The 27,225-nt window shown below is 49.4% G+C and overlaps 1 protein-coding gene across 7 annotated transcripts in view; it reads right to left on the bottom strand.

Annotated features, from left to right (window-relative positions):
- Positions 1 to 25,640, bottom strand: part of MAPRE3 (microtubule associated protein RP/EB family member 3) — a 61,505-nt gene extending 35,865 nt beyond the window's left edge. For 5 of the 7 annotated variants that reach the window (XM_084833132.1, XM_084833217.1, XM_084832808.1 and 2 more), the window contains exon 1: positions 25,506 to 25,640. The gene's annotated coding sequence lies outside the window, so the exon portion shown is untranslated. Of the gene's footprint in view, positions 1 to 24,780; positions 25,153 to 25,505 lie in introns of those variants that run through there. The other 2 variants (XM_084832974.1, XM_084833301.1) reach the window with 2 other exon arrangements.
- Between the last annotated feature and the right edge of the window lie 1,585 nt (positions 25,641 to 27,225).

The raw sequence follows: 27,225 nt of genomic DNA, 5'->3' as shown, positions 1-27,225 counted from the left end.
GTTGGCTCATATTCAGCTTGTGATCGACGACAATTCCAAGATCCTTCTCGCTCGTAGTGTGGTTGAGCCACGTATCCCCCATCTTGTAACTGTGCATTTGGTTTCTTTTTCCTAGGTGCAGAACTTGGCATTTGTCCCTATTAAATGCCATTCTGTTGTTTTCTGCCCAGCACTCCAGTCTATCAAGATCACTTTGAATTTTGTTTCTGTCTTCCAAAGTATTAGCTATCCCTCCCAATTTTGTGTCATCTGCAAATTTGATCAGCATTCCCTGCACCTCCTCCTCCAAGTCATTAATAAAAATGTTGAAGAGCACTGGGCCCAGGACTGAGCCCTGCGGTACCCCGCTCGTTACCTCTCCCCAGCTTGAGAAGGTCCCATTGATAAGCACTCTTTGAGTCCGATTCTGTAGCCAACTGTGGATCCACATGATCGTTGTTTCATCTAGCCCACTTCGAGCAAGTTTGCTCATCAGGATATCATGGGGCACTTTGTCGAAAGCTTTGCTGAAGTCGAGGTATATGATGTCTACAGCATTCCCACGGTCTACAAGGGAGGTGACTTGATCAAAAAATGAGATCAGATTTGTCTGGCAGGACTTGTTTTTGACAAATCCATGTTGGCTTCGAGTAATCACGGCATTGTTGTCAAGGTGCTTCCAGATGGATTGCTTTATGATCTGCTCCAGAATTTTCCCAGGGATTGATGTCAGACTGACTGGTCTGTAGTTCCCAGGTTCCTCCTTTTTACCCTTTTTGAAGATAGGGACAACGTTAGCCCTCCTCCAGTCATCTGGCACTTCCCCGGTCCTCCATGATTTCTCAAAGAGAATAGACAGCGGTTCTGAGAGTTCTTCTGCCAGTTCCTTTATTACTCTAGGATGCAGTTCATCTGGCCCTGGAGATTTGAACTCATTCAAAGTAATGAGGTGTTCCTTGACCATAGGCCTGTCGATCTCAAGCTGCAATCCTGCCCCTTCAGCCTGTACTTCGCCTTTGCCAGGGGGGTCATAGACCCTCTTTTGGGAGAAGACTGAGCCAAAGTAGGAATTGAGCACCTCTGCCTTTTCTTTGTCATCTGTTATCATTTTGCCATCCTTATTTAATAGCTGAACAACCATTTCTTTCCTCTGCCTTTTACTATGCACGTAGCTGAAGAAAGCCTTTTTGTTGTTTTTAGCATCCCTCGCTAACCTCACCTCGTTCTCCGCTTTAGCCTTCCTGACGCCATCCCTGCAATTCTGTGCTACCTGCCTGTACTCTTCCTTTGTTACTTGGCCTTCTTTCCACTTCTTATATGTGTCCTTTTTTGTTTTCAGGTCATCCCTAAGCTTTTTGTGAAGCCACATTGGCTTCTTCTGTTGTCTTCCACCTTTTCTTCTTGTTGGAATTGTTTGTGATTGTGCCTTGAGAATTTCCTTTTTTAAAAGTTCCCACCCATCTTGGACTCCTTTTCTCGCTAGCATTGTTTGCCATGGGACCTTACTGATCATTGTTCTGAGTTTATTAAAATCAGCTTTCCTAAAATCCAGGGTACGCGTTTGAGTACACTCGGCTTTTGCTTCCCTTAGAACCAAGAACTCAAGTACAACATGGTCGCTTTCCCCCAGAGTTCCTGTAACTGCTACTTTATCCACTAAGTCATCTCTGTTGGTTAGGATCAAGTCAAGGATAGCCGATCCTCTAGTTCCTTCCTCTACTTTCTGTAGGAGGAAGTTATCCGCCACACAAGTCAGGAATTTCCTGGAGGGGCCATGTTTTGCAGAATTTGTCTCCCAACAAATATCGGGGAAATTGAAGTCCCCCATTACTACTACATCATGCTTCCTTAAAACATTGGCTATTTGCTTTTCAAAAGTTTCATCCTTGGCTTCTCCTTGATTGGGTGGCCGGTAGTAGACTCCGACCACCAGGTTCCTTTTATTCTTTGCTCCATTTATTTCAACCCAGATGCTCTCGATGGGGCTACCAAGCTCCTCCTCCTGTATTTCTGTGCAGAGATATGTATTTTTCACATACAGTGCAACCCCACCTCCCTTTCTGTTCCTCCTGTTCTTTTTGAACAAGTTATATCCTTCAACTGCTGTATTCCAGTCATGAGAGTCATCCCACCAAGTCTCAGTTATACCTATCAAGTCATAATTTCCCTCCTGTATTAAGAGTTCAAGTTCATTCTGTTTGTTTCCCATACTCTGGGCATTAGTATATAGACATCGAAGACCATGTGCTTCATAGTCTGGCTTTCTTCCTACATGTGTCTGAAGACTATTATTGGGCGCTATCAGCGCTGTTCTCTCCATTGCAGTGCATGCGCCTACGTCCATTGTTACCCCCAACATTACATCTCCCTTCCCCGTAGGATTCAGTTTAAAGCCCTCCTGATGAAGTTCTTCATGCTGTGTCCAAACACATTCTTCCCAGCCTTTGTGAGGTGCAACCCATCCCTAGCCAACAGCCCATCTTCCAGGAAGTATAGCCCGTGGTCCCAGAATCCAAATCTCTCTCGTCGGCACCACCTTCGTAGCCAGTCATTCACCCGGAGTATTTTTCGTTCCCTTTCTATCCCTCTTCTAACTACTGGAAGGATGGATGAGAAAACTATCTGGGCCCCAAAGTTCTTGAGTTTCCTTCCCAAAGCTTCAAAGTCTGACGTGATCTCTTCGTAGCTCCGCTTGGCGGTATCATTTGTTCCCACATGGATGAGAAGAAAGGGATACCTGTCAGTGGGCTTTATGAGTGCAGGCAACCTTTCAGTCACGTCTCTAATCTGTCCTCCCGGGAGACAACATACCTGGCGAGTCCACGGGTCTTCGCGACATACTTGGGTCTCGATCCCACGCAGCAAGGAGTCTCCCACTACTACCACTCTTCTCTTCTTCTTCTTGTAGGCCTGGGTTTCATCGCCTCTGTTTGACTGACCTTTAGCCTCTTGCTCACTCTCATGCAGGTTCCCCTGTGATTCTTCCTCTGCAGGCTGTCCTCCAGTCTCATCTGCAAGTACCTGGAATCGGTTCCACAGCTCCACCGCTTCCACTGGTGCAGAGTGGCGTCTAGTTCTTCTTCTCCTAACTGTCACCGTTTTCCAAGGAGTATCCTCTACTCCATTTTTCTTCTCCTCAGCATTTCCCACTTCTGCCTCATCTTGCTGTTGCTCTTCAAGCTTCTGGTCTGCCCTTTGCTGCTGTAGTTCCCCCATTCTGTCCAAGAACTCTTCGTGTTCTCTTATTCCCCGGAGGGTTGACAGTCGCCGCTCCAGTCCACTTACTTTTTCCTCCAGCAGCGTGATCAACTTGCACTTGTTGCAGGTGTAGGCCATGTTGTTCTCAGGCAAGAAAACAAACATTGCACACACCTTGCAGGTCACCACCACTGGAGAGTCTTGTCCTTCCATAGCCCCTTTTCCCTTTTTGTGTCTAGCTTTGTGATTGTTCTAGACTAGCCTGTGCCTGCTCCTCTACTCAGTAGAGGTTAAAAGCAGAGTCCCACTGGTGTGGAAGTGTGTGTTACAAGACAAATAAATGGGAAAAAGTTAGTTAAAAAAAAAAAAATGTTAGGGGCCTCCCCCTTGACCTCCCCTGCCGAACTCCCCTGGCCAACTCCTGTTTGCTCCCCCTGTTCACTCGCTCTGTTCGCTCGCTCTCTGGGAGCTTGCCTGCTTCTGTAGTCCCTGGACCAGCTGGAGCAGCTTGCTCTGCTCTGCTCTGCTCAGCTGGGAGGCGGGAAAACGATTTTTTTACCATTCCTCCAGTCACAGGCACGAGAAGACAGACAAGTGCAGCTCAACAACAGTGGGTCTAAGAGAAGGGTGCCAACTACCATTCCCATGTGTTTGTCTCAGCAGTCACCTGGGTTGGGCAGTCTAAAGACAGCAGCCTCTATCCCCTTTCAATGATTGCTGTTCTATGGCATGATAGGAAGAGGTTGCCATTATGCTCAGGAAGGCAACTACCATGGATCCCCAGTCTTCTCAGCCAAGCAGCTTTCTCCAAGACCAAATAAACCCCTCTGCTTTGAACCAGTCAACCATTTGTCCTGTACACCAACTGGTCCCCAGACAGGGCCTTCTAAAGGATGCAGATGGGGCCCCAGGCCAAACACTTTGTGCCCCACATGCCACAGACACTCCAAGTCTATGCCTGAAGTCACAAAGAGGCCTCCAAACAAGGAAGTGTTGTAATGATCTGCAGAGAGAGACTGGGTGAGGGGATCAAGGCGGTGGTGAACGCCTCCCTTGAGGAGGGAGTGATGCCATCAGCCCTCAAGGAGGCAGTGATAAGACCGCTCTTAAAGAAGCCCTCCTTGGATCCTCAAGTTCTGAACAACTTTCGCCCAGTCTCAAATCTGCCACTTTTGGGCAAGGTGATTGAGCGGGTGGTGGCAGTGCAGTTGAAGGCACACTTGGAAGAAACTGATTATCTAGACCCATTTCAGTCGGGTTCAAGCCTGGGCATGGGACAGAAACGGCCTTGGTCACCTTGGTGGATGATATGAGGAGGGCTCTGGATAGGGGTGAATGCTCCTTCCTTGTTCTCCTCGACCTCTCAGCGGCTTTTGATACCGTTGACCACGGTATCCTCCTGGACCGCCTGGAGGGGTTGGGCATTGGAGACACTGTATTGCGGTGGTTCCGGTCCTTCCTCTCCGGCAGGTACCAGAGGGTAGCACTGGGAGAGGAGGTTTCGGACCCGTGGCCACTCACTTGTGGGGTGCCACAGGGTTCCATCCTCTCCCCCATGCTATTTAACATCTATGTGAAGCCACTGGGGGCTATCATCAGGAGGTTTGGGGTGCAGTGTCATCAATATGCGGATGACACGCAGCTCTACCTCTCATTCAAATCTTCACCAAGGTTGGCCGTAGAATCCCTGTCCAAATGTCTGGAGACGGTGAGTGGCTGGATGGGGAGGAATAAGCTGAAGCTGAACCCTGACAAGACCGAGGTACTTTTGGTGGGAGACAAGAGGAGGCTGGGGGAGGTTGACCTGGTGTTGAATGGGGTACGGCTACCCTTGAAAGACCAGGTCCGCAGCCTGGGGGTCATTTTGGACTCCCAGCTGTCCATGGAGGCTCAGGGGTCAGCTGTGAGCCGGACAGCGCTGTATCAACTCCATCTGATACGGAGGCTGCACCCCTTCCTTCCCGACCATCTGCTCCCATCGGTAGTACATGCCCTGGTCTCCTCTCGTTTAGACTACTGTAATGCGCTCTACGTGGGGTTACCCTTGAAGACGGTTTGGAAGCTGCAGCTGGTACAGAACGCGGCGGCTCGCCTGATTAAAGGCAGCCGCCGGCGAGATCACATCACTCCAGTGCTGAAGGAGTTGCACTGGTTACCAGTTGTTTTCCGGGCCAAATTCAAGGGGTTGGTTTTGACCTTTAAAACCCTAGATGGTTCCGGCCCAGCCTATCTTAAGGAGTGCCTCCAGCAACACCAGACAGGCCGCTTAACAAGATCAGCCTCAGATGGCCTTCTCTCTGTCCCATCAGCCAGGACAGCTAGACTGGTGGGGACGAGGGAGAGGGCCTTCTCTGTGGTGGCCCCCACTCTGTGGAACTCCCTCCCTAGGGAACTCCGTCATGCCCCCTCTTTAATGAGCTTCCGTCATGCATTAAAAATGTGGTTGTTCAGGCAGGCATTTGGGGTGGGTTAGGGTATTTTAAAAAAAAAAAAATATGGTAAAATTTTATTGTTTTAAATTGTTTTATGGTGGGTTGTACATCGCCCAGTGGCTGGGTGACCAGTCAGATGGGCGATTAATAAATTTAATAAATAAATAAATAAATAAAATGATGAGTGACCTCAATTGCCCCCACATTGACTGGATAAATGCATGTTCCAATCACAACAAAGAGGTTAAATTTCTCGATGCCGTAAACGACTGTGCCCTTCAACAGTTGGTCATGGAACCGACCAGAGAGGAGGCGACCCTGGGTTTAATCCTAAGTGGTGCCACCCAGGACCTGGCATGAAATGTAAATGCTGCTGAACCACTTGGAAACAGTGTCCACAGTGCTATCAGATTTAATATATATTTAAGTAGAAAACTGCCAAGGAAGTCCAGCTCAGTCACATTTGACTTCAGAAGAGGGAACTTCTCTAAAACGAGGGAACTGGTGAAAAGGATGCTGAAAGGGGGAGTCAAGAGGGTGACTAAAGAACAGAAAGCAAAGAGAAGGAATAAATGGTAAATTCTCCCAATGGAGAGAAGTAAATAGTGCAGTCCCATGGGGATCTTTATTAGGACCCATGCTGTTGATAAATGATCTGGAATTAGGAGTGAGCAGTGAACTGGCCAAATCTGCAGTTAACACCAAATTATTTAGTGCGATTAAAACAAAAAAGGATTATGAAGAGCTCCAAAAATATCTCTCCAAACAGGGAGAATGGATATGTAAATGGAAAATCCGGTTCAGTGTAAGCAAGTGTAAAGTGATGCACGTTGGAGCAAAAAATCCCAACTTCGAGCATAGGTTGATGGGATCTGAGCTAGCAAGGACCGACCAGGAAAGAGATCTTGCCATTGTGGTGGACAGCTCAATAAAGATGCCAACCCACTGTGTGGCGGCTGTAAAAAAGGCAAACTCCATGTTAGGCATAATTAGAAAAGGAATTGAGAATAAAACTGCCAATATCATACCGCCCCTCATAGAATCATAGAACAGTAGGGTTGGAAGGGGCCTACAAGACCATCGAGTCCAACCCCCTGCTCAATGCAGGAATCCAAGTCACAGCACCCCCGACAGATGGCTGTCCAGCCTCATCTTGAATTTACCTGTGCCTGTACAAATCAATGGTGCAACCACATTTGGAATACTGTGTACAGTTCTTGCCACCACACCTAAAGGAAGATAAGGGAGGTGCAACCCGGCAAGGGACAGATTGCACCTCACAAAGGCTGGGAAGAACGTGTTTGGCCACAGCATGAAGAACTTCATCAGGAGGGCTTTAAGCTGAATCCGATGGGGAAGGGAGATATAAAGTTGGGGGTAACAATGGACGAAGGCTCATGCACCGCAACGGAGAGAACAGCTCTAATAGTGCCCAATAACAGTCCACAAACACGTAGGAAGAAAGCCAGGCTATGAAGCACATGGTCTTCAATGTCTATATAGTAATGCCCAGAGTATGGGAAACAAACAGAACGAACTTCAACTCTTAATACAATGGGGAAATTATGACTTGATAGGTATAACTGAGACTTGGTGGGATGACTCTCATGACTGGAATACATCAACTGAAGGATATAACTTGTTCAAAAGGAACAGGAGAAACAGAAAGGGAGGTGGGGTTGCACTGTATGTGAAAAATACGCATCTCTGCACAGAAATACAGGAGGAGGAGCTTGGTAGCCCCATCAAGAGCATCTGGATCAAAATAAATGGAGCAAACAATAAAAGGAGCACGCTGGTCAGAGTCTACTGGCCACCCAATCAAGGAGAAGACGAGGATGAAACTTTGGAAAAGCAAATAGCCAATGTTTTAAGGAAGCATGATGTAGTAGTAATGGGGGACTTCAATTTCCCCGATATTTGTTGGGAGACAAATTCTGCCAAACATAGCCCCTCCAGGAAATTCCTGACTTGTGTGGCAGATAACTTCCTCCTACGGAAAGTAGAGGAAGGAACTAGAGGATCAGCTATCCTTGACTTGATCCTAACCAACAGAGATGACTTAGTGGATCAAGTAGCAGTTACAGGAACTCTGGGGGAAAGCGACCATGTTATACTTGAGTTGTTAGTTCTAAGGGAAGCAAAAGCCGAGTGTAGTCAAACGCATACCCTAGATTCTAGGAAAGCAGATTTTCATAAACTCAGAACAATGATCAGTAAGGTCCCATGGCAAGCGACGCTAACGAGAAAAGGAGTCCAAGATGGGTGGGAGCTTTTAAAAAAGGAAATTCTCAAGGCACAATCACAAACAATTCCAACAAGAAGAAAAGGTGGAAGACAACAGAAGAAGCCAATGTGGCTTCACAAAAAGCTTAGGGATGACCTGAAAACAAAAAAGGACACATATAGGAAGTGGAAAGAAGGCCAAGTAACAAAGGAAGAGTACAGGCAGGTAGCACAGAATTGCAGGGATGGTGTCAGGAAAGCTACAGCTGAGAACGAGCTGAGGTTAGCAAGGGATGCTAAAAACAAAAAGGCTTTCTTCAGCTACGTGCATAGTAAGAGACAGAGGAAAGAAATGGTGGTTCAGCTATTAAATAAGGATGGCAAAATGATAACAGATGACAAAGAAAAGGCAGAGGTGCTCAATTCCTTCTCTGGCTCAGTCTTCTCCCAAAAGAGGGCCTATGACCCCCATGGCAAAGGCGAAGTACAGGCTGAATGGGGAAGGATTGCAGCTTGAGATCAATAGGCATATGGTCAAGGAACACCTCATTCCTTTGAATGAGTTCAGATCTCCAGGACCAGATGAACTGCACCCTAGAGTCATAAAAGAACTGGCAGAAGAACTCTCAGAACTGCTCTCTATTCTCTTTGGGAAATCATGGAGGATGGGGGAAGTGCCAGATGACTGGAGGAGGGCTAATGTTGTCCCTATCTTCAAAAAGGGCAAAAAGGAGGAACCTGGGAACTACAGACCAGTCAGTCTGACATCAAGCCCTGGGAAAATTCTGGAGCAGATCATAAAGCAATCCCTCTGTAAGCACCTTGAAAACAATACAGTGATTTTGTTGTTCAATCGTTAAGTCGTGTCCGACTCTTCGTGACCCTATGGACCACAGCACGCCAGGCATTCCTGTCCTCCGCTTTCTCCCCGAGTATGCTCAAGTTCATATTCATTGCATCGGTGATGCTATCTAGCCATCTCATCCTCAGCCGCCCCCTTCTCCTTTTGCCTTCAATCTTTCCCAGCATCAGGGTCTTTTCCAGTGAATTTTCTCTCTGCATTAGGTGGTCAAAATATTTGAGCTTCAGCTTCAGTATCTGTCCTTCCAATGAGCACTCGGGGTTGATTTCCTTTAGGATGGACTGATTGGACCTGCTTGCAGTCCAGGGGACTCACAAGAGTCTTCTCCAGCACCACAGTTCGAACGCATCAATTCTTCGGCACTCAGCCTTCCTTTTAGTCCAGCTCTCGCAGCCATACGTTGCTACTGGGAAAACCATAGCTTTGATTATACGAACCTTTGTCGGCAAGGTGATGACTCTGCTTCTTACTATGCTGTCTAGGTTTGCCATAGCTTTCCTCCCAAGGAACAAGCGTCTTCTAATTTCATGGCTACAGTCACCGTCTGCGGTGATCTTGGAGCCCAAGAAAGTAAAATCTGTCACTGCTTCCATTTCTTCCCCTTCCATATGCCAGGAAGTGATGGGGCCAGATGCCATGATCTTCATTTTTTTAATGTTGAGTTTCAAACCAGCTTTTGCACTCTCCTCTTTCACCCTCAACAAGAGGCTCTTGAGATCCTCTTCACTTTCTGCCATTAGGGTGGTATCGTCTGCATATCGGAGGTTGTTGATAATTCTCCCAGCAATCTTAATTCCGACCTGTGATTCATCCAACCCGGCGTTTCTCATGATGTACCCTGCATATAAGTTAAATAAGCAGGGCGAAATACAGTGTTTAGAATCATAGAATAGAATAGTAGGGTTGGAAGGGGCCTACAAGGCCATCGAGTCCAACCCCCTGCTCAATGCAGGAATCCAAGTCAGAGAATCCCTGACAAATGGCTGTCCAGCCTCGTCTTGAAGGCCTCCAGTGTGGGAGAGCCCACCACCTCCCCGGGCAATTGGTTCCATTGCCGGATTGCTCTTACAGTCAGGAAGTTTTTCCTGATGTTCAGCCGGAATCTGGCTTCCTGGAACTTGAGCCCATGATTCCGTGTCCTGCACTCTGGGATGATCAAGAAGAGATCCTGGCCTCCTTCTCTGTGACAACCTTTCAAGGACTTGAAGAGCGCTATCCTATCTCCCCTCAGTCTTCTCTTCTCAAGGCTAAACATGCCCAATTCTTTCAGTCTCTCTTCATAGGGCTTTGTTTCCAGTCCCCAGATAATTTTTGTTGCCCTCCTCTGAACCCTCCCCAGTTTGTCTGCATCCTTCTTAAAGTGTGGTGCCCAGAACTGGACACAGTCCTCCAGATGAGGCCTTACCAGTGCTGAGTAGAGGGGAACTAGTACTTCCCGGGATTTGGAAGATATGCTTCTATGAATGCAGCCCAAAAGAGCATTGGCCTTTTTTGCAGCCACATCCCATTGTTGGCTCATATTCAGCTTGTGATCAACAACAATTCCAAGATCCTTCTCGCTTGTAGTGTGGTTGAACCACGTATCCCCCATCTTGTAACTGTGCATTTGGTTTCTTTTTCCTAGGTGCAGAACTTGGCATTTATCCCTATTCAATGTCATTCTGTTGTTTTCTGCCCAGTGCTCCAGTCTATCCAGATCACTTTAAATTTTGTTTCTGTCTTCCAAAGTATTAGCTATCCCGCCCAATTTTATGTCATCTGCAAATTTGATCAGCATTCCCTGCACCTCCTTCTCCAAGTCATTCATAAAAATGTTGAAGAGCACTGGGCCCAGGACTGAGCCCTGCGGTACCCCACTCGTTACCTCTCCCCAGTTGGAGAAGGTCCCATTGATAAGTACTCTTGGTTCTGTAGCCAACTGTGGATCCACTGGATCGTTGTTTCATCTAGCCCACTTTGAGCTAGTTTGCTCATCAGGAGATCATGGGGCACTTTGTGGAAAGCTTTGCTGAAGTCGAGGTATATGATGTCTACAGCATTCCCACGGTCTACAAGAGAGGTGACTTGATCCAAAAATGAGATCAGATTTGTCTGGCAGGACTTGTTTTTGACAAATCCATGTTGGCTTCGAGTAATCATGGCATTGTTATCAAGGTGCTTCCAGATGGAATCCTTTATCATCTGCTCCAGAATTTTCCCAGGGATTGATGTCAGACTGACTGGTCTGTAGTTCCCAGGTTCCTCCTTTTTACCCTTTTTGAAGATAGGGACGTTAGCCCTCCTCCAGTCATCTGGCACTTCCCCCGTCCGAAGCCAACATGGATTACTCGAAGCCAACATGGATTTGTCAAAAACAAGTCCTGCCAGACAAATCTGATCCCATTTTTTGATCAAGTCACCTCCCTTGTAGACCGGGGGAATGCTGTAGGCATCGTATACCTCGACTTCAGCAAAGCTTTCCACAAAGTGCCCCATGATATCCTGATGAGCAAACTAGCTCAAAGTGGGCTAGATGAAACAACGATCCAGTGGATCCACAGTTGGCTCCAGAATTGGACTCCAAGAGTGCTTATCAATGGGACCTTCTCCAACTGGGGAGAGGTAACGAGTGGGGTACTGCAGGGCTTAGTCCTGGGCCCAGGGCTCTTCCACATTTTTATGAATGACTTGGAGGAGGAGGTGCAGGGAATGCCCATCAGATTTGCAGATGACACAAAATTGGGCGGGATAGCTAATACTTTGGAAGACAGAAACAAAATTCAAAGTGATCTGGATAGACTGGAGCACTGGGCAGAAAACAACAGAATGACATTTCATAGGGATAAATGCCAAGTTCTGCACCTAAGAAAAAGAAACCAAATGCACAGTTACAAGATGGGGGATACGTGGCTCAACAACACGACAAGCGAGAAAGATCTTGGAATTGTTGCCGATCACAAGCTGAATATGAGCCAACAATGGGATGTGGCTGCAAAAAAGGCCAATGCTCTTTTGGGCTGCATTAACAGAAGCATCGCTTCCAAATCCCGGGAAGTACTAGTTCCCCTCTACTCAGCACTGGTTAGGCGTCATCTGGAGTACTGTGTCCAGTTCTGGGCGCCACACTTTAAGAAGGATGAAGACAAACTGGAGAGGCTTCAGAGGAGGGCAACAAAGATGATCAGGGGACTGGAAACAAAGCCCTATGAAGACAGACTGAAGGAACTGGGCATGTTTAGCCTTGAGAAGAGAAGACTGAGGGGAGAGATGATAGCGCTCTTCAAGTCCTTGAAAGGTTGTCACAGAGAAGAAGGCCCGGATCTCTTCTTGATCATCCCAGAGTGCAGGACACGGAATCATGGGCTCAAGTTCCAGGAAGCCAGATTCCGGCTGAACATCAGGAAAAACATCCTGACTGTTAGAGCAATACGACAATGGAACCCATTCCCCAGGGAAGTGGTGGGCTCTCCCACACTGGAGGCGTTCAAGACGAGGCTGGACAGCCATCTGTCAGGGATGCTCTGACTTGGATTCCTGCATTGAGCAGGGGGTTGGACTCGATGGCCTTGTAGGCCCCTTCCAACCCTACTATTCTATGATTCTATGTGGCTCAACCACACTACAAGTGAGAAGGATCTGGGAATTGTTGTCAATCACAAGCTGAATATGAGCCAACAATGTGATGTGGCTGAAAAAAAGGCAAATGCTCTTCGGGGCTGCATTCGTAGAAGCATAGCTTCCAAATCCCGGGAAGTATTAGTTCACCTCTACTCAGCACTGGTTAGGCCTCATCTGGAGTACTGTGTCCAGTGATGGGCACCACATTTTAAGAAGGATGCAGACAAACTGGAGAGGGTTCAGAGGAGGGAAACAAAGATGATCGGGGATTGGAAACGAAGCCCTGTGAAGAGAGACTGAAAGAACTGGGCATGTTTAGCCTTTAGAAGAAATGACTGAGGGGAGAGATGATAGCACTTTTCAAGTACTTGAGAGGTTGTCGCAGAGAGGAAGGCCAGGATCTCTTCTCCATCATCCCAGGGGGCAGGACATGGAAGAATTGGCTCAAGTTCCAGGAAGCCAGATTCCAGCTGAACATCAGGAAAACCTCCTGACTGTTAGAGCAATATGACAGTGGAACCCATGACCCAGGGAGGTAGTGGGCTCTTCCAGACGGGAGGCATTCACGACGAGGCTGGACAGCCATCTGTCAGGGATGCACTGACTTGGATTCCTGCACTAAGCAGGGGGTTGGACTCGATGGCCTTGTAGGCCCCTTCCAATCCTACTATTCTATGATTCTAAGATATTGTAGAGCTGGAAAAAGTGCAGAAAAGCAACTATAAAGGGCTGGAGCATCTCCCCTATGTGGGAAGGTTACAACAGCTGGGATTGTTTAGCTTGCCTGGTGTGCAGAATGTGGATAGGGAGACATTTTTCTCCCTCTCTCAAAATATTAGAGCCCAATGGGGTCATCCTATGAAGCTGATTGGTGAGAGATTCAGGACAGATCAAAGGAAGTCCTTCTTCACACAGTGCAGATTTAAACTATAGAATTGGCTACCACAAGATGTAGCTATGGCCACCAACTTCAATGTCTTTAAAAGGGGGTTGGACAAATTCCTGGAGGAAAAGGCTATCAGTTGCTTGATGGCTATGTGCTTCCTCCAGTACCAGAGGCAGTGAGCCTATGTACTGCAGTTACTGGGGAACACAGGTGGGAAGGTGCTCCTGCACTCATGTCCTACTTGTGGGTTCCCGGTCAACACCTGGTTGACCACTCAGTGTGAATAGAATGCTGGACTAGGTGGACCCTAGGTCTGATCCATCAGGGCTCTTCTTATGTTCTTAAGTCGACCAGCATGGCACAGAGAGCATGCTCGCTCCACTCCTACCGGCTAGGCCAGGAAGTGCAGTTCCCTTCTCCCAGGGATGCTGCAATGCTGTTTAACTCCTTGTTCCTCCCCATGACTAGCAAAAACAAAATTATGCCAGCTATGAGTAATTATGCCAATCTACACAGCCCCCTGTTCTCAACAGTCCCTGGAGGTGCTGAGCCTTGCTTGATCACTGTTGCTCTTTCACCCAGGAGCCGGAGCCTGACACAACAAGCCACCCTCTGATTCTCAGTATGCCGCAGGAGCACTTGGAGCAGGACCTTGGGTGATGATCTCAGAGCACCAGTAGGAACACAGGAGAAGAGACAATCCTGCAGAGACCAGGCCCCATGCCATGAACGGCTTGATAGGTTAAAACCAGCACTGTGAACTGAGCCTGGAAATGAAATGAGGATCACCTTATTTTGTACTAACGGAAGTTTCCAGAATGTCTTCAACATCAGCCCCACATACAGCGTACTGCACTAATCTTAACTGAAGGTGACCAAGGCACAGATCACTGAGGCCAAGCTATCGCCATCAAGGCAGGGATGCAACTGGCGTACCAGCTAAGCTGGAAAAAGGCGCTCCATGCCACACCAGACACTTGTGCCTCTAGTGAGAGAGATGGGTCCACCAATGCCTGAACAGCAAACTTGATCCTTCTGGGAGAGTGCAACCCCTTCCAAAACAGGTTGAACACCACTAACACTGATGAGCTAGCCAGCCACCTCTGTCTTATCTGGACTGAGATTCAGTTTGTTGGCCCTCATCCAGTCCATTACTGATTAAGCACTTCCACTGTCTCATCTGGATCTGATGAAAAGGAGAGATTGAGCTACATGTCATCAGCATACCAATGGCACTGTACTCTAAATCTCTGGATGACCTCACTCAGCAGTTTAATGCAAATGTTGAACGGCATGGGGAACAAGATGGAACTTGGAGGAACCATAAAGCCTAAATGCGAAGGGATCGAGCAGAAATCCCCCAGTAGCACCTTCTAAAAGTGGTCGCCCAGATATGAGTGCAAACACTGACCTGCTTTGTACATGACAACCCATGGGCTATTGGTTATGAGCAGAAGTGCTGCTGGCAGGGTGCACACCACTTCCACTTTTACTCAGCAACCCACAAGTGCCTCCTTCATGGGCTGCTGAGCATGACATGTGAACCTGGACCACAGGTTTGTTTAGGTGGCTAAACAACCCAGCAGTTAACCACGGTTTGTTGCTGGGTTAACCACTGGGTTGTTTAGCCTCTAACCAACCCAGCGGCCCGGGTTCACACATTACGCTCAGGAGCTGCTTGTGAGTTGCTGAGTAAAAGCAGAAATGGTGGGCGCACTGCAGGCAGCATGCCTGCTCTCTCCCACTCATTCCCAACAGCCTGTGGACTGCTATTACATGCAAACTGTCCCACTGTAAAGCTGTCTTACCCGCTCCAAACTCAGACAAACTTTCCTGAAGGATACTATGGTCAATGATATCAAAAGAACCAGGAGGTCCCAGAGAATCAACAGGGTCATGCTTCCTGTGTCTTGCTACCAGCGTAAGTCATCCCACAGGGTGATCGAGGCAGTTTCAGTGCCAAAACCAGGCTTAAAAGAGTGCTTGGATCTGGTTGGTCACATCACAGTCTAGCCCTTGCCCAGGAAGGGGTATTAGCGACTGGCCTTTATCTGTCAAGATACTCTAGGTCCAATACTCTGGGTCAGGAGTGATCACACTACAAAATATACTAATAAAATGCAATCAGTTTAAGTACTCCATCTAAGACCAGTTGGCAAAAATGCATCCAGATAAACAGATTTAGACATCTTCCCGAAGATTATCAATCTGGTTTTGATGGATCTCTAGGGGCCAGGGACTCCATAACTGTTACTCCCAGCAGTGTTTGAGATTTGTGGTACAGGTTACTTTGTTAAGAGAACACTTATGGCGTAGCATAGAGAATGTAATGAGATGTAAAGGAATTGATGGTCTCTGGAGTATTCTAGGCCCAAGCTTTGTAAGCCAAGACCAGCTCTTTGAATTGTGCCAAAAGGGCTCAGCAAAGACAGTGCAGATGCTGTGCCATGCCCCCAATGATCTTCCAGAAGCCACAATTCGCAGAAAATGTGGCAGGGCTTCTGTCTCTACCGTGCCTTCCCTTCCAGAGATTTCAGCTGCTGGTAGGTCATCCTCCGGGGCAGAGAAATTAATCCTCTCAAAATTGACACTCCAGCTCCAACAGTAGATGCAGACATTTGTTCAGAACAAAAGCAATGAGGCAACTGACTACAAGCTGACCAAGAATAGTTCTATGCAGGGCTGGAAAAATATTTCACATCCCTCGGCACCAGCATCACATTTCCAGGTCCCTGGGATTTTCCCCAGAGCATTTCTCTACTACTGCAAAGATGAGCTAAGGAACAGAGATTAGATGGCAATCCAAACATGACCCAAAGTTGGAAGAGCAAAACAGCGTGCGCGCACACACCCTCATTTATTCAGATTTGGGGGAATCGCCTCTGTGTAAGCAAAACTGGAAGAGAGCGCCATTTTCTAAGACCTTTCTATGGGAATTTGTTGTCAGCATAAGCCGCAGCTTGAAACCTTCACCATTACAAGGAAGGGGCCACCTAGTTCCAGTTCCTCACAGCTTGCTTCCCAAATGCACTTTCTTTGAAGCATTTCCCAACTCACTGCCTGAAACTCTTAACGCAAGCCAGAACCTCTCAACTCCCATCAGTGCCCAAGGGTACCTTCTCCCCCTTACCAGCCATGGAGAAACAGAGCCAAAGAGCAAAAGAACATCCCAAGTCCAGGACTATTTCAATGCAGCTTATTAGAATAAGGGTTTGGCTCTGGAACACATGAAGGATGAGTCCCCTCTGAACACATGCACAATGCCTTTTCCCCACCACCAACCAGACCACACATTTCTAGGACAACGGCAAACTCCGGCAATGGCAAACTCCAGAGCCCTGCTCACTCAAGATCCTGGGCCCATTCTATAGGCGCGGGGCAGGTCTGGCTCTTCGTGAGCAAAGTCCCAGCTCTCTGCTGTGCCCAAACCGGCAGCGCCGTCCCCTCCACAAGCACAACCCCTGCACCATCCCCCCTTCCAAAGGCATCCATCTGGAATGTTTGCAATGCTGCCTCTCTCCGACAGCCTCAGTGTCTATAGAGTCTTCGGAGGGAGCATACGGCTTGGAAACAGCTTGTTATACTGATGCGGTAAACCCTGCTGTCACAAAATTGTGCTGATAAAGCCACAGGTCCACATGGTACTGGCAAAGCCAGGCACATCCAGACAACCTGGCAACTCCCAATGGTGGAAGGAAAAGCTGGGAAATCCCCACTAACAAATTGCACAAGATAAGGTTATCAATGGCTGCTAGTCATGATGGCTAAGTGTCACCTCCAGTATCAGAGGCAACAGGCCTCTGAATAGCAGTTGCGCTCATGCCCTGCATGTGGGCTTCCCACAGGCATCAGGCAGGCAACTGAATGGACTGGATAGGGCCTTGGTTTGATCCAGCACTGCTCTTCTTATGCTCTTAAGATTTTATAAGCTTGCTGTACCATTCAGATACAAATTCCTGCACGCATCTATACCGCAGCACTCCTAGTGCCAGCTGAAGCAGGTTGCTTCATCCTGCTGCATGGCAGGTCTGGTTCTGTCCTTTGCATCTCTGCCAGAGGTTTGTGTGCATGACATAGTGCCACACTTCCACAACTTGCCAGTCACACAGTAGCAAGTTTCTGACTGATTCTGCTGGGCCATGTATTAGAAGCTCTATATGTATACCCCAGCAGTGGGGGGACTCAAGCCCAGGCCCATGTTGCACACCCTTACAAAGCAGACATGGACCAGATCTCAATCCCCTCTTCAAAATGTCATGGGTATAAAGAAGACCTATCAGACAGGATTGTGGGGAAGTAACACACAATTTGCATGTTGCAAATTAAAAGGCTATATAAATAACGCTGACAGTGGAAAACAGGAATTTAACCCAGGCCCTGAAGCTGTCCTCAGAGCCTTTGCATAAGGCAACTATTATGGGACATTTTCAGCTCATGTACATGCTCTTATGCATATACATTTGAAGGAGCAGTAATGTTGATCTTCCGTCTAACAACCAAAGACTTCAGTATCTGTATTTCACCACCACCCCTCTCAGAAACAGTCCTTTCAAAGCTCCATGGCCTCTTTTTCTTGAAAAGCTGCTGAATTTCACTACCTGGGACACAGGCTGTATCAGAAAAAGAGCCCCATTTGCTGCCACAAATGTTGGAAAAATAGGCATTGTAAGTGGTGGGTGGTGGCCTCATTTGGAATTAAGTGGCAAGCTCTAGTCAAATACAGCAGAATTAAACAAGGCATTTGCTGCCGCCACTGTGACCGCTGCTCATTTTGAATACAGGTAAAACAGCAACCCCCTTCATGGATCACTGCCTTGTTGTGGCGAAGGGGCTTGCGTAACTCAGTGAAGCCATAAGCTATGCCGTGCAGGGCCACCCAAGACGGACAGGTCATGGCAGAGAGTTCTGACAAAATGTCGTCCACTGGAGAAGGAAATGGCAACCCACTCCAGTATTCTTGCCAAGAAAACCCCATGGAACGTATCACAAGGCTAAAAGAGATGACGCCGGAAGATGAGCCCCTCAGGTCGGAAGGTGTCCAATATGCTACTGGGGAAGAGCAGAGGGTATTTCCAAGTAGCGCCAGAAAGAGTGAAGCGGCTGGGCCAAACCCGAAAGGACACTCAGCTGTGGATGTGTCTGGCGGTGAAAAGAAAATCCGATGCTGTAAAGAACAATATTGTTTAGGAACCTGGAATGTCAGATCAATGAATCAAGGTAAGCTGGAGGTGGTCAAACATGAGATGGCAAGATTGAACATCGACATCTTGGGAATCAGCGAACTAAAATGGACAGGCATGGGTGAATTTAATTCAGGTGACCATCATATCTACTATTGTGGGCAAGAATCCCTTAGAAGAAATGGAGTAGCACTCATAGTCAACAAAAGGGTGGGAAAAGCAGTACTGGGGTACAATCTTAAAAATGATAGAATGATCTCAGTACAAATCCAAGGCAAACCATTCAACATCACAGTAATTCAAGTCTATGCCCCAACCACTGAGGCCGAAGAAGCTGAGGTTGATCGGTTCTATGAAGACCTACAACACCTTCTAGAACTAACACCAAAAAAAGATGTCCTCTTCATCATAGGGGATTGGAATGCTAAAGTAGGAAGTCAAGAAATCACCGGGATAACAGGCAGGCATGGCCTTGGTGTACAAAATGAAGCAGGACAAAAGCTAATAGAGTTTTGCCAAGAGAACATGCTGATCATAGCAAACACTCTTTTCCAACAGCACAAGAGGCGACTCTACACATGGACGTCACCAGATGGTCAATATCGAAATCAGATTGATTATGTCCTTTGCAGCCAAAGATGGAGAAGCTCCATACAGTCAGTCAAAACAAGACCTGGAGCTGACTGTGGCTCAGATCATGAGCTGCTTCTTGCAAAATTTCGGCTTAAATTGAAGAACGTCGGGAAAACCACTAAACCTTTCAGGTATGACCTAAATCATATCCCTGATGAATATACAGTGGAGGTGAGGAATAGATTTCAGGGATTAGACCTGATAGACAGAGTGCCTGAGGAACTATGGACGGAGGTCCGTAACATTGTTCAGGAGGCAGCAACTCAATCCATCCCAAAGAAAAAGAAATGCAAGAAAGCAAAGTGGCTGTCTGATGAGGCTTTACAAGTAGCTGAGGAAAGAAGGGAAGCGAAAAGCAAGGGAGAAAGGGGAAGATATACCCAACTGAATGCAGAGTTCCAGAGAATAGCAAGGAGAGACAAGAAGGCCTTCTTAAATGAACAATGCAAAGAAATCGAGGAAAACAACAGAATGGGAAAGACTAGAGATCTCTTCAAGAAAATTGGAGATGTCAAGGGAACGTTTTGTGCAAAGACGGGCATGATAAAGGACAAAGAAGGCAGGGACCTCACAGAAGCAGATGAGATTAAGAAGAGGTGGCAAGAATACACAGAAGAACTATACAGGAAAGATCTGAATGTCCCTGATAGCCATGATAGTGCGCTCACTGAACTTGAGCCGGACATCCTCGAGAGTGAAGTCAAGTGGGCCTTAGGAAGCATTACTAACAACAAAGCTAGCGGAGATGACAGTATTCCAGCCGAGCTATTTAAAATCCTAAAAGATGATGCTGTTAAAGTGCTGCATTCAATATGCCAACAAATCTGGAACACTCAGCAGTGGCCACAAGACTGGAAAAGGTCAGTTTACATTCCAATTCCAAAGAAGGGCAACGCCAAAGAGTGTTCAAACTACCGCACCATTGCGCTCATTTCACATGCCAGCAAGGTGATGCTCAAAATCCTACAAGCTAGGCTTCAGCAGTATGCGAACCGAGAACTACTGGAAGTACAAGCTGGGTTTCGAAGAGGCAGAGGAACTAGAGATCAAATCGCCAACATTCGCTGCATCATGGAGAAAGCAAGAGAATTCCAGAAAAACGTCTATTTCTGCTTCATTGACTACGCTAAAGCCTTTGATTGTGTGGATCACAACAAACTGTGGCAAATTCTGAAAGTGATGGGAGTACCAGACCACCTTACCTGTCTCCTGAGAAACCTGTACGAGGGTCAAGAAGCAACAGTAAGAACCAGACATGGAACAACCGATTGGTTCAAAATTGGGAAAGGAGTACGACAAGGCTGCATATTGTCATCCTGCTTATTTAACTTATATGCAGAGTACATCATGAGAAATGCTGGGTTGGATGAATCAGAGGTCGGAATTAAGATTGCCGGGAGAATTATCAACAACCTCCGATATGCAGACGATACCACCCTAATGGCAGAAAGCGAAGAGGATCTCAAGAGCCTCTTGTTGAGGGTGAAAGAGGAGAGTGCAAAAGCTGGTTTGAAACTCAACATTAAAAAAACGAAGATCATGGCATCTGGCCCCATCACTTCCTGGCATATAGAAGGGGAAGAAATGGAAGCAGTGACAGATTTTACTTTCTTGGGCTCCAAGATCACCGCAGACGGTGACTGTAGCCATGAAATTAAAAGACGCTTGCTCCTTGGGAGGAAAGCTATGGCCAACCTAGACAGCATAGTAAGAAGCAGAGACATCACCTTGCCGACAAAGGTCCGTCTAATCAAAGCTATGGTTTTCCCAGTAGTAATGTATGGCTGTGAGAGCTGGACTATAAGGAAGGCTGAGCGCCGAAGAATTGATGCTTTCGAACTGTGGTGCTGGAGAAGACTCTTACGAGTCCCCTGGACTGCAAGGAGGTCAAATCAGTCCATCCTAAAGGAAATCAACCCTGAGTGCTCATTGGAAGGACAGATAATGAAGCTGAAGCTCCAATATTTTGGCCACCTAATGCGAAGAGAAAACTCCCTGGAAAAGACCCTGATGCTGGGAAAGACTGAAGGCCAAAGGAGAAGGGGACGGCAGAGGATGAGATGGCTAGATAGCATCACGGATGCAATGAATATGAACTTGAGCACACTCCGGGAGAGAGCGCAGGACAGGAAGGCCTGGCGTGCTATGGTCCATGGGGTCACGAAGAGTCGGACACGACTGAACGACTGAACAACAACAACAACAACAACAAAACAGCAACTGCTGCTGCCGCCAAAACTTCATTAGCAACTTTCACGCAGATTCCCAATCGCCACTCCACCTTATCGCTTACTACAATCAAGGCAGTCAGCAAGTGAACCGACGCGGGTGATAACTCACGGCAGGCCACCAAGAAAGGTGCCAGGAGAATGCCAACATGGGCTCTCTCGAACTGAAGTGAGCGGTGGTGCTGCAGGACAGAATGATGTCAAACAGGAAGATTTGCTCACACGCTTACACGGGGGGGGGGGGGAGATTTCAGCTTTCCACCAGAGCCACAGCAAGCCACTGATGCTTTATCCCATACCCTCCTCTTCCGAAATAGGCGACCCATGACCACCATCAGAACCCCTGAGCCTTCCAAGCATCTGCCTCTTCTGCAGCTCCACTGCTGCTGCCTGTCCCAAGGGATGCTGCGCATACCTAGCTTCATAAGAAACCATGACTGCCAATGTGGGAGGCCACACCACAGCATCAACTGAGAAATGCCCATGGACAGTGTATTGAAATGGTTTCCATTGCAGAACAGAGAGAAGCCAAGCCAAGCCGTCTCCTCCACATTCCCCAAATGCACCCATTTAACACCACTTTTTTGGTAGTAAAGTCAAAAAAAGGAATTCTTGGAGGCGAACATCAAATTTTCCAGGCAGATGGGATTTCTCCAGCAGAGGTCATAGAATACTGGGGTTGGAAGGGGCCTATAACACCATCAAATCCAACCCCCTGCTCAATGCAGGAATCCAAGTCAAAGCATCCCTGACAGATGGCTGTCCAACCTCGTCTTGAATGCCTCTAGTATGGGAGAGCCCACCACCTCCCTAGGTAACTGGTTCCATTGTCGTATTGCCCTAGCAGTCAGGAGGTTTCTCCTGATGTTCAGTCGGAATCTGCCTTCCTGTACCTTGAGCCTATTATTCCGTGTCCTGCACTCTGGCATGATCGAGAAGAGGTTCTGGCCTTCCTCTCTGGGACAACCTTTCAAGGACTTGAAGAGCGCTATCCTATCTCCCCTCAGTCTTCTCTTCTCAAGGCTAAACATCCCCAGTTCTTTCAGTCTCTCCTCATAGGTCCTTGTTTCCAGTCCCCTGATCATCTTTGTTGCCCTCCTCTGAACCCTCTCCAGCTTGTCTGCATCCTTCTTAAAGTGTGGCACCCAGAACTGGACACAGTACTCCAGATGAGGCCTAAGATGTCGTTGCAAGGCTAAGTGCTAAGGCCTGAGAAGTGGAACAGATGAGCTGGGCTTTGCTGACTAGCTTGAGGAGAGCAGAAAAAGCTTCCAATGCCAGCAAAACCTGCAGAGAGCCTGGCCCAGTTTACACTCTCTGTCTCGAACCTGGGCACAAAGAGCAGCAATGGCGCAACATGCCACAAGGCAGCACCAGCACCCCAACCACTCATACAACACCGGCTCCCCTATCAGCTCACTTGCTTCATCATTGCCTTCCGAAGCTTAAATTGCTTCCTGCAACGAAGCAAGAGATTTCAGTCTTTGTCCACCCCAATCCAGAAAGGCTGAATGTTTTCAAATATTTAAAAGTGTTTCAAAAAGGAGAGGGAGAAATCAGGATTGAGCAAGCATCAGCTGAAGCAGCTGTCTGGGGAGGTTATGGAATTTCTTTCCTTGAACATTTTCAAGGGAAGGTCAAACAGACATCTATCAGCAGCTGTTTGTCTGACCTGGAAAATCCCTGGCTGCCCAGAAATCTGAAATTTTACACAGGCTTGTGCAAGAATGGAGCATAAAATTCTTATGCTGCCTCCCCGCAAAAGGCACAGGCTTCAGCCAAGAGCATAAAGTGTTCTTCCAACCTGTGCCTTGAGTTTGCCTCCTCAAACTCTTCCTGCATCACTTGGAACCCTATCCCCTCCTCCAGTCCTCACCAGAATGATAGTAATCTTTCTCTGTCATTCTTCCCTTCCCCCTCTGTGCTAGTTTGATTTGCAGGATCAATGTAAAGGCAGAAAATGCTGTTTTTCAATAAACCAACCCCCAAACCCTGAAAACCAACTCCATCCTCCTCCACCCTTTTTCCCCACTGACTTTGGTTTCCTGCTCTCAGGCTACATCGGGTTAAGGGGAATCCTTGGATATAACACAAAGTGGACCTTCTTCCCACATGCAAGCCAAGGGGAAGGTGCACAGCCTTTGATCCACCTGAAGAGTACACACACAGGCCCATCCCCACCCCACCCCAAATCCACTTGTTGAAGCCTCTGCAAAGGCAGGCAGTACCAGCAATGCTCATTTAGGGAAATAGCGTCTCAGGCACAAGCACCAATTATTCCATCTGACAGCCTCATAAATATTTATGGCCTCCGAGTGCTGGGGTGATGAAAACTGAGTTTTAGGCAGGCCATGCAGTCAGTCAGAGCATCTTCCCAGCAAGGAAATACTGCCAGCCCCTTCCAATTTTCCCACCATGGCAAGGAGGAAAAGGCTCTCTTTCTCTCCTCAGGCTACCAATACAAGTCAAAGGACAGCAAGAAGTCAGAAGAGGGCTCTAAGGGTTGCATGTGTGAATGAACCATCACAGACAGAATTCTCATCACTCCAAACACAGTTTTACAGCAGAGCCTCCTCACCCATTCATCTATGAGTCATCAAGTAATGCACATGCAAGAGATGGGAGGATTCACACAGCTCCTCAGACACTCACCTCCACATCATAATTTTACATTCTCCCCACTCCCCACTGGGTTTCAAGGGAAGCATGCAAGGTGGTTTAAAAGCCCTCTGGACCTCCATCTCTCTTGGCACAGAGAGCCACAGGAACTGTATCAGTCAAGCTACACAGTGCTCTGGGCAGGGCAGACTCAGCCAGTACCTTGTGAGAAGCACCTACGTCTCTCTTCTAGCACAGCACAAAGAGAAGCACACACCAGAAAGAGTGCCACATGCAAGCATCTGCCATTTGAGAGAGAATACTGGGACACAACAGCAGCCTACAGCAAAGCCAAGGAGGCAGAAGTGAAAAAAAGACACCATTTGCCTTAGCAAATGGGCTCTGACAGCTGATCACAGCCACACCTTCCTTTGCCCTCTGCAGCAGGTGCAGGGTGTCCAGAGAAGGCATACTGGAGCCCCAGGGCAGGGCATTCACCCAACTATGCTTGCAGAATTCATAAGCAGCAGTTGTACCCTGGCCAAAGAGCCTCACTTGCTGGCAGCTACACTGTCAGGCTGCAAGGCATCTTGCAAGCAACTGCAAGCCCACTGGCGGCTCACAGCTGAAACGGTCCTTCAGCCACACCTCTCACACTAAGCCAGGCATTCCTAAGGGGGGTGCTGTGGCCTATTTGTGAGCATCCTGCAGGCCAATAAAACAAGAGTGACTGGTAAAAATATTTAGTAAAGGGCCAAAAAAATAATGAAGTGCCCTGGCAATAGGATCCAGAACATGGGCACTTTCTTATGTATGCAGCTCACAAAATCACTGCAAGGTCATCTGGCTCACCCAAATCCCAAGACGAAACATCCCATAAAAATGCAATACGAGAGGAGAACTGAATCCCAGCCCCAGCCTGTTCTGCTGCTGAGCTGGTCTTAAAGCTAGCCATGCCCACCTGAACAAGACCTCCCTCCCTACTTGGCGACACCATCACACCTTTTCCTAAGGTGCGGGGAGAGCGCGGACATCTGAGCGGGGCAGGATTGGTGGCCAGCAAGACAAAGACCGGCAACCTGGATTTGGGATAACGGGGCCTGTTTTCAGTTTAGGGGCCGCAACCGAGGCTAGACTTCCAGCGAGGACGACGTTCGGCCGGCGCCCGTAGACCTCGTCGGGGGGCGAGCCCTTCCAACAAGCCCATCCGGGCGGCACCTCCCTGCGCCCCTCGCCTGTGCGGGCCGGGGCGCGCGCCAGCTGAAGCCCCGGGCGGCCGCGCCCCGACCCAGGAGGGCGCCCGCCCCCGCGGAGACGCCGGCGGCCCTCGCCTGCGGCGCCTGCCCGGGGGAGGCCCGCGCCGGCGGCAGCCCCGGGGCACGCGGAGCAGCCGGGCGCCGGATGGGCCGGGCGCGCCGCCCGCAGCGGGCGAGCCAGCGTCGCGCGGGGAGGCCGGGCCGCGGGCGCCAGGGGAGCCCGGGCGCGCCGAGGCGCCGGCAGCGCGGACGCCCGCCGGCTCGCGGGCCTGCTCCGCGAGCGCCGCGGCCCCGGCCGGCCGGGCGGCCCCGGCACCCCGCCGCCGCCGCGCACTGCCGGCCCGCGGCCGCGCGCTCCCCGGCCGAGGCGGCGGGCGGGCGCCGGGGGAGGCGCGCGGGTCCGCGGCGCGGCCCTCTCGCCCGCACTCACGCGGTGGCGGCGCGGCGAGGGCGGCCGGCGGGTGCGCTCCGTCCTGGTCCGGCCGGCCGGCCTCCCTTCTCGCGGCGGCGGCGGCGGCGGCGGCGGCGGCTCCTCCTCCCAGTCCGCACCGACCGGGCCGGCTCCGAGGGGCACTGCCGCGCATGCGCCGCCCCGAAGCGCCGGCCGGCCGGCCGGGCCTCGTCCTTCGCCCCGCCCTCCCCGCTGCTGTGGCAACCGCAACGGGCGGGGCAGCGAGCGACTCGCTCCTGCTCTCTCGGCCGCCGCAGCACCGGAAGCCCCGCCCCGCCCCGCCCCGCCCCGCCCGCCGTTCTCCTCGGCCGCCCCGCGCTGCCCCTCCTCGTCGCGGCCGCCCTGAGCGACGTGGCGTCCGCCGCGGCCTGGGCCGGTTCGCGGCCCGCCCTGCTTCCGGGCCGCCTGTGAGCAGCGCGGGGCCCGACCGCGGTCCCGCGGACGCGCCCTCACTGCCCTCCCCGCGGGATCCGCCGCGTGTTCCGCTCGCTGCTCTTCAGCCGGGCGCTGATCCGCGGGGACCCGGCCGCGTATTCCCCACTGCGAGTCTGCTCGGGGCGTTGCTGCGGGACTTCGTCAAAGCCTTTGGGAGTCCAGGCGTCCCCGGGCACCCGTCTGCGTGGCCGTGGGCGCTTTCGAAGGATTCTGCGAGCGTAGCGAGGCAGGGCAGGACTTACCCTAGCGCAAGCCATGCTGGTTCTTGTTCAGCAGGGCTTGTCCTGCGATATGCGTACTGATTTTACCTTTAAGAATGCCTTCAGCCAATTTACCCAGAACGGATGTTAAGCTGATGTTAGGCCTGGAAATTCCTCGATCCCCCCTGAATCCCTTTTTGAAAATTGGTGTTGCATTGGCCATCCTCCAGTCCTCCGGTACAGACGCAGATCTTAGCGACATGTTGCATACTTTGGGTACAAGATCAGCAGTTTCATATTTGAGTCCTTGGAGAACTCTGTGATGGATACCATCTGGGCCTAGTGACTGTTTTGCTTTCAATTTATCAATAAGGTTGAGAACTTCATCTTTTGTCACCACTGTTTGCCTCAGTTCCTCAGAGTTCCTTCAGTTCCTTCCAGCTCATCTGAACTGAACATTTCAGGCACAGGTAACTGTCCTATATCTTCTGCAGTGAATACTAATGCAAAGAATGCAATAGAACGGGACCCTTTTGTAAACATCCTCTTAACTCCTGTTATACAAAGCTATGGGGGGGGGCATGATTTCATAGAATAGAATCATACAATAGTAGGGCTGGACGGGGCCTACAATGCCATCGAGTCCAACCCCCTGCTCAATGCAGGAATCCAAGTCAGAGCATCCCTGGCCAATGGCTGTCCAGCCTCGTCTTGAAGGCCTCCAGTGTGGGAGAGCCCACCACCTCCCTAGGGAATTGGTTCCATTGCCGTATTGCTCTAACAGTCAGGAAGTTTTTCCTGATGTTCCGCCGGAATCTGGCTTCCTGGAACTTGAGCCCATGATTCCGTGTCCTGCACTCTGGGATGATCAAGAAGAGATCCTGGCCGCCTTCTCTGTGACAACCTTTCAAGGACTTGAAGAGTGCTATCCTATCTCCCCTCAGCCTTCTCTTCTCAAGGCTAAACATGCCCAGTTCTTTCAGTCTCTCTTCATAGGGCTTTGTTTCCAGTCCCCTGATCATCTTTGTTGCCCTCCTCTGAACCCTCTCCAGTTTGTCTGCATC

This window comes from Heloderma suspectum, chromosome 1 (assembly GCF_057233095.1).
Source record: "Heloderma suspectum isolate Gila_16-S chromosome 1, 16-S_ref, whole genome shotgun sequence".
In the NCBI taxonomy this organism is placed as follows: domain Eukaryota; kingdom Metazoa; phylum Chordata; class Lepidosauria; order Squamata; family Helodermatidae; genus Heloderma; species Heloderma suspectum.
The sequence above is the reverse complement of the archived record's forward strand: the minus strand, read 5'-3'. Positions and strand labels throughout refer to the sequence as shown.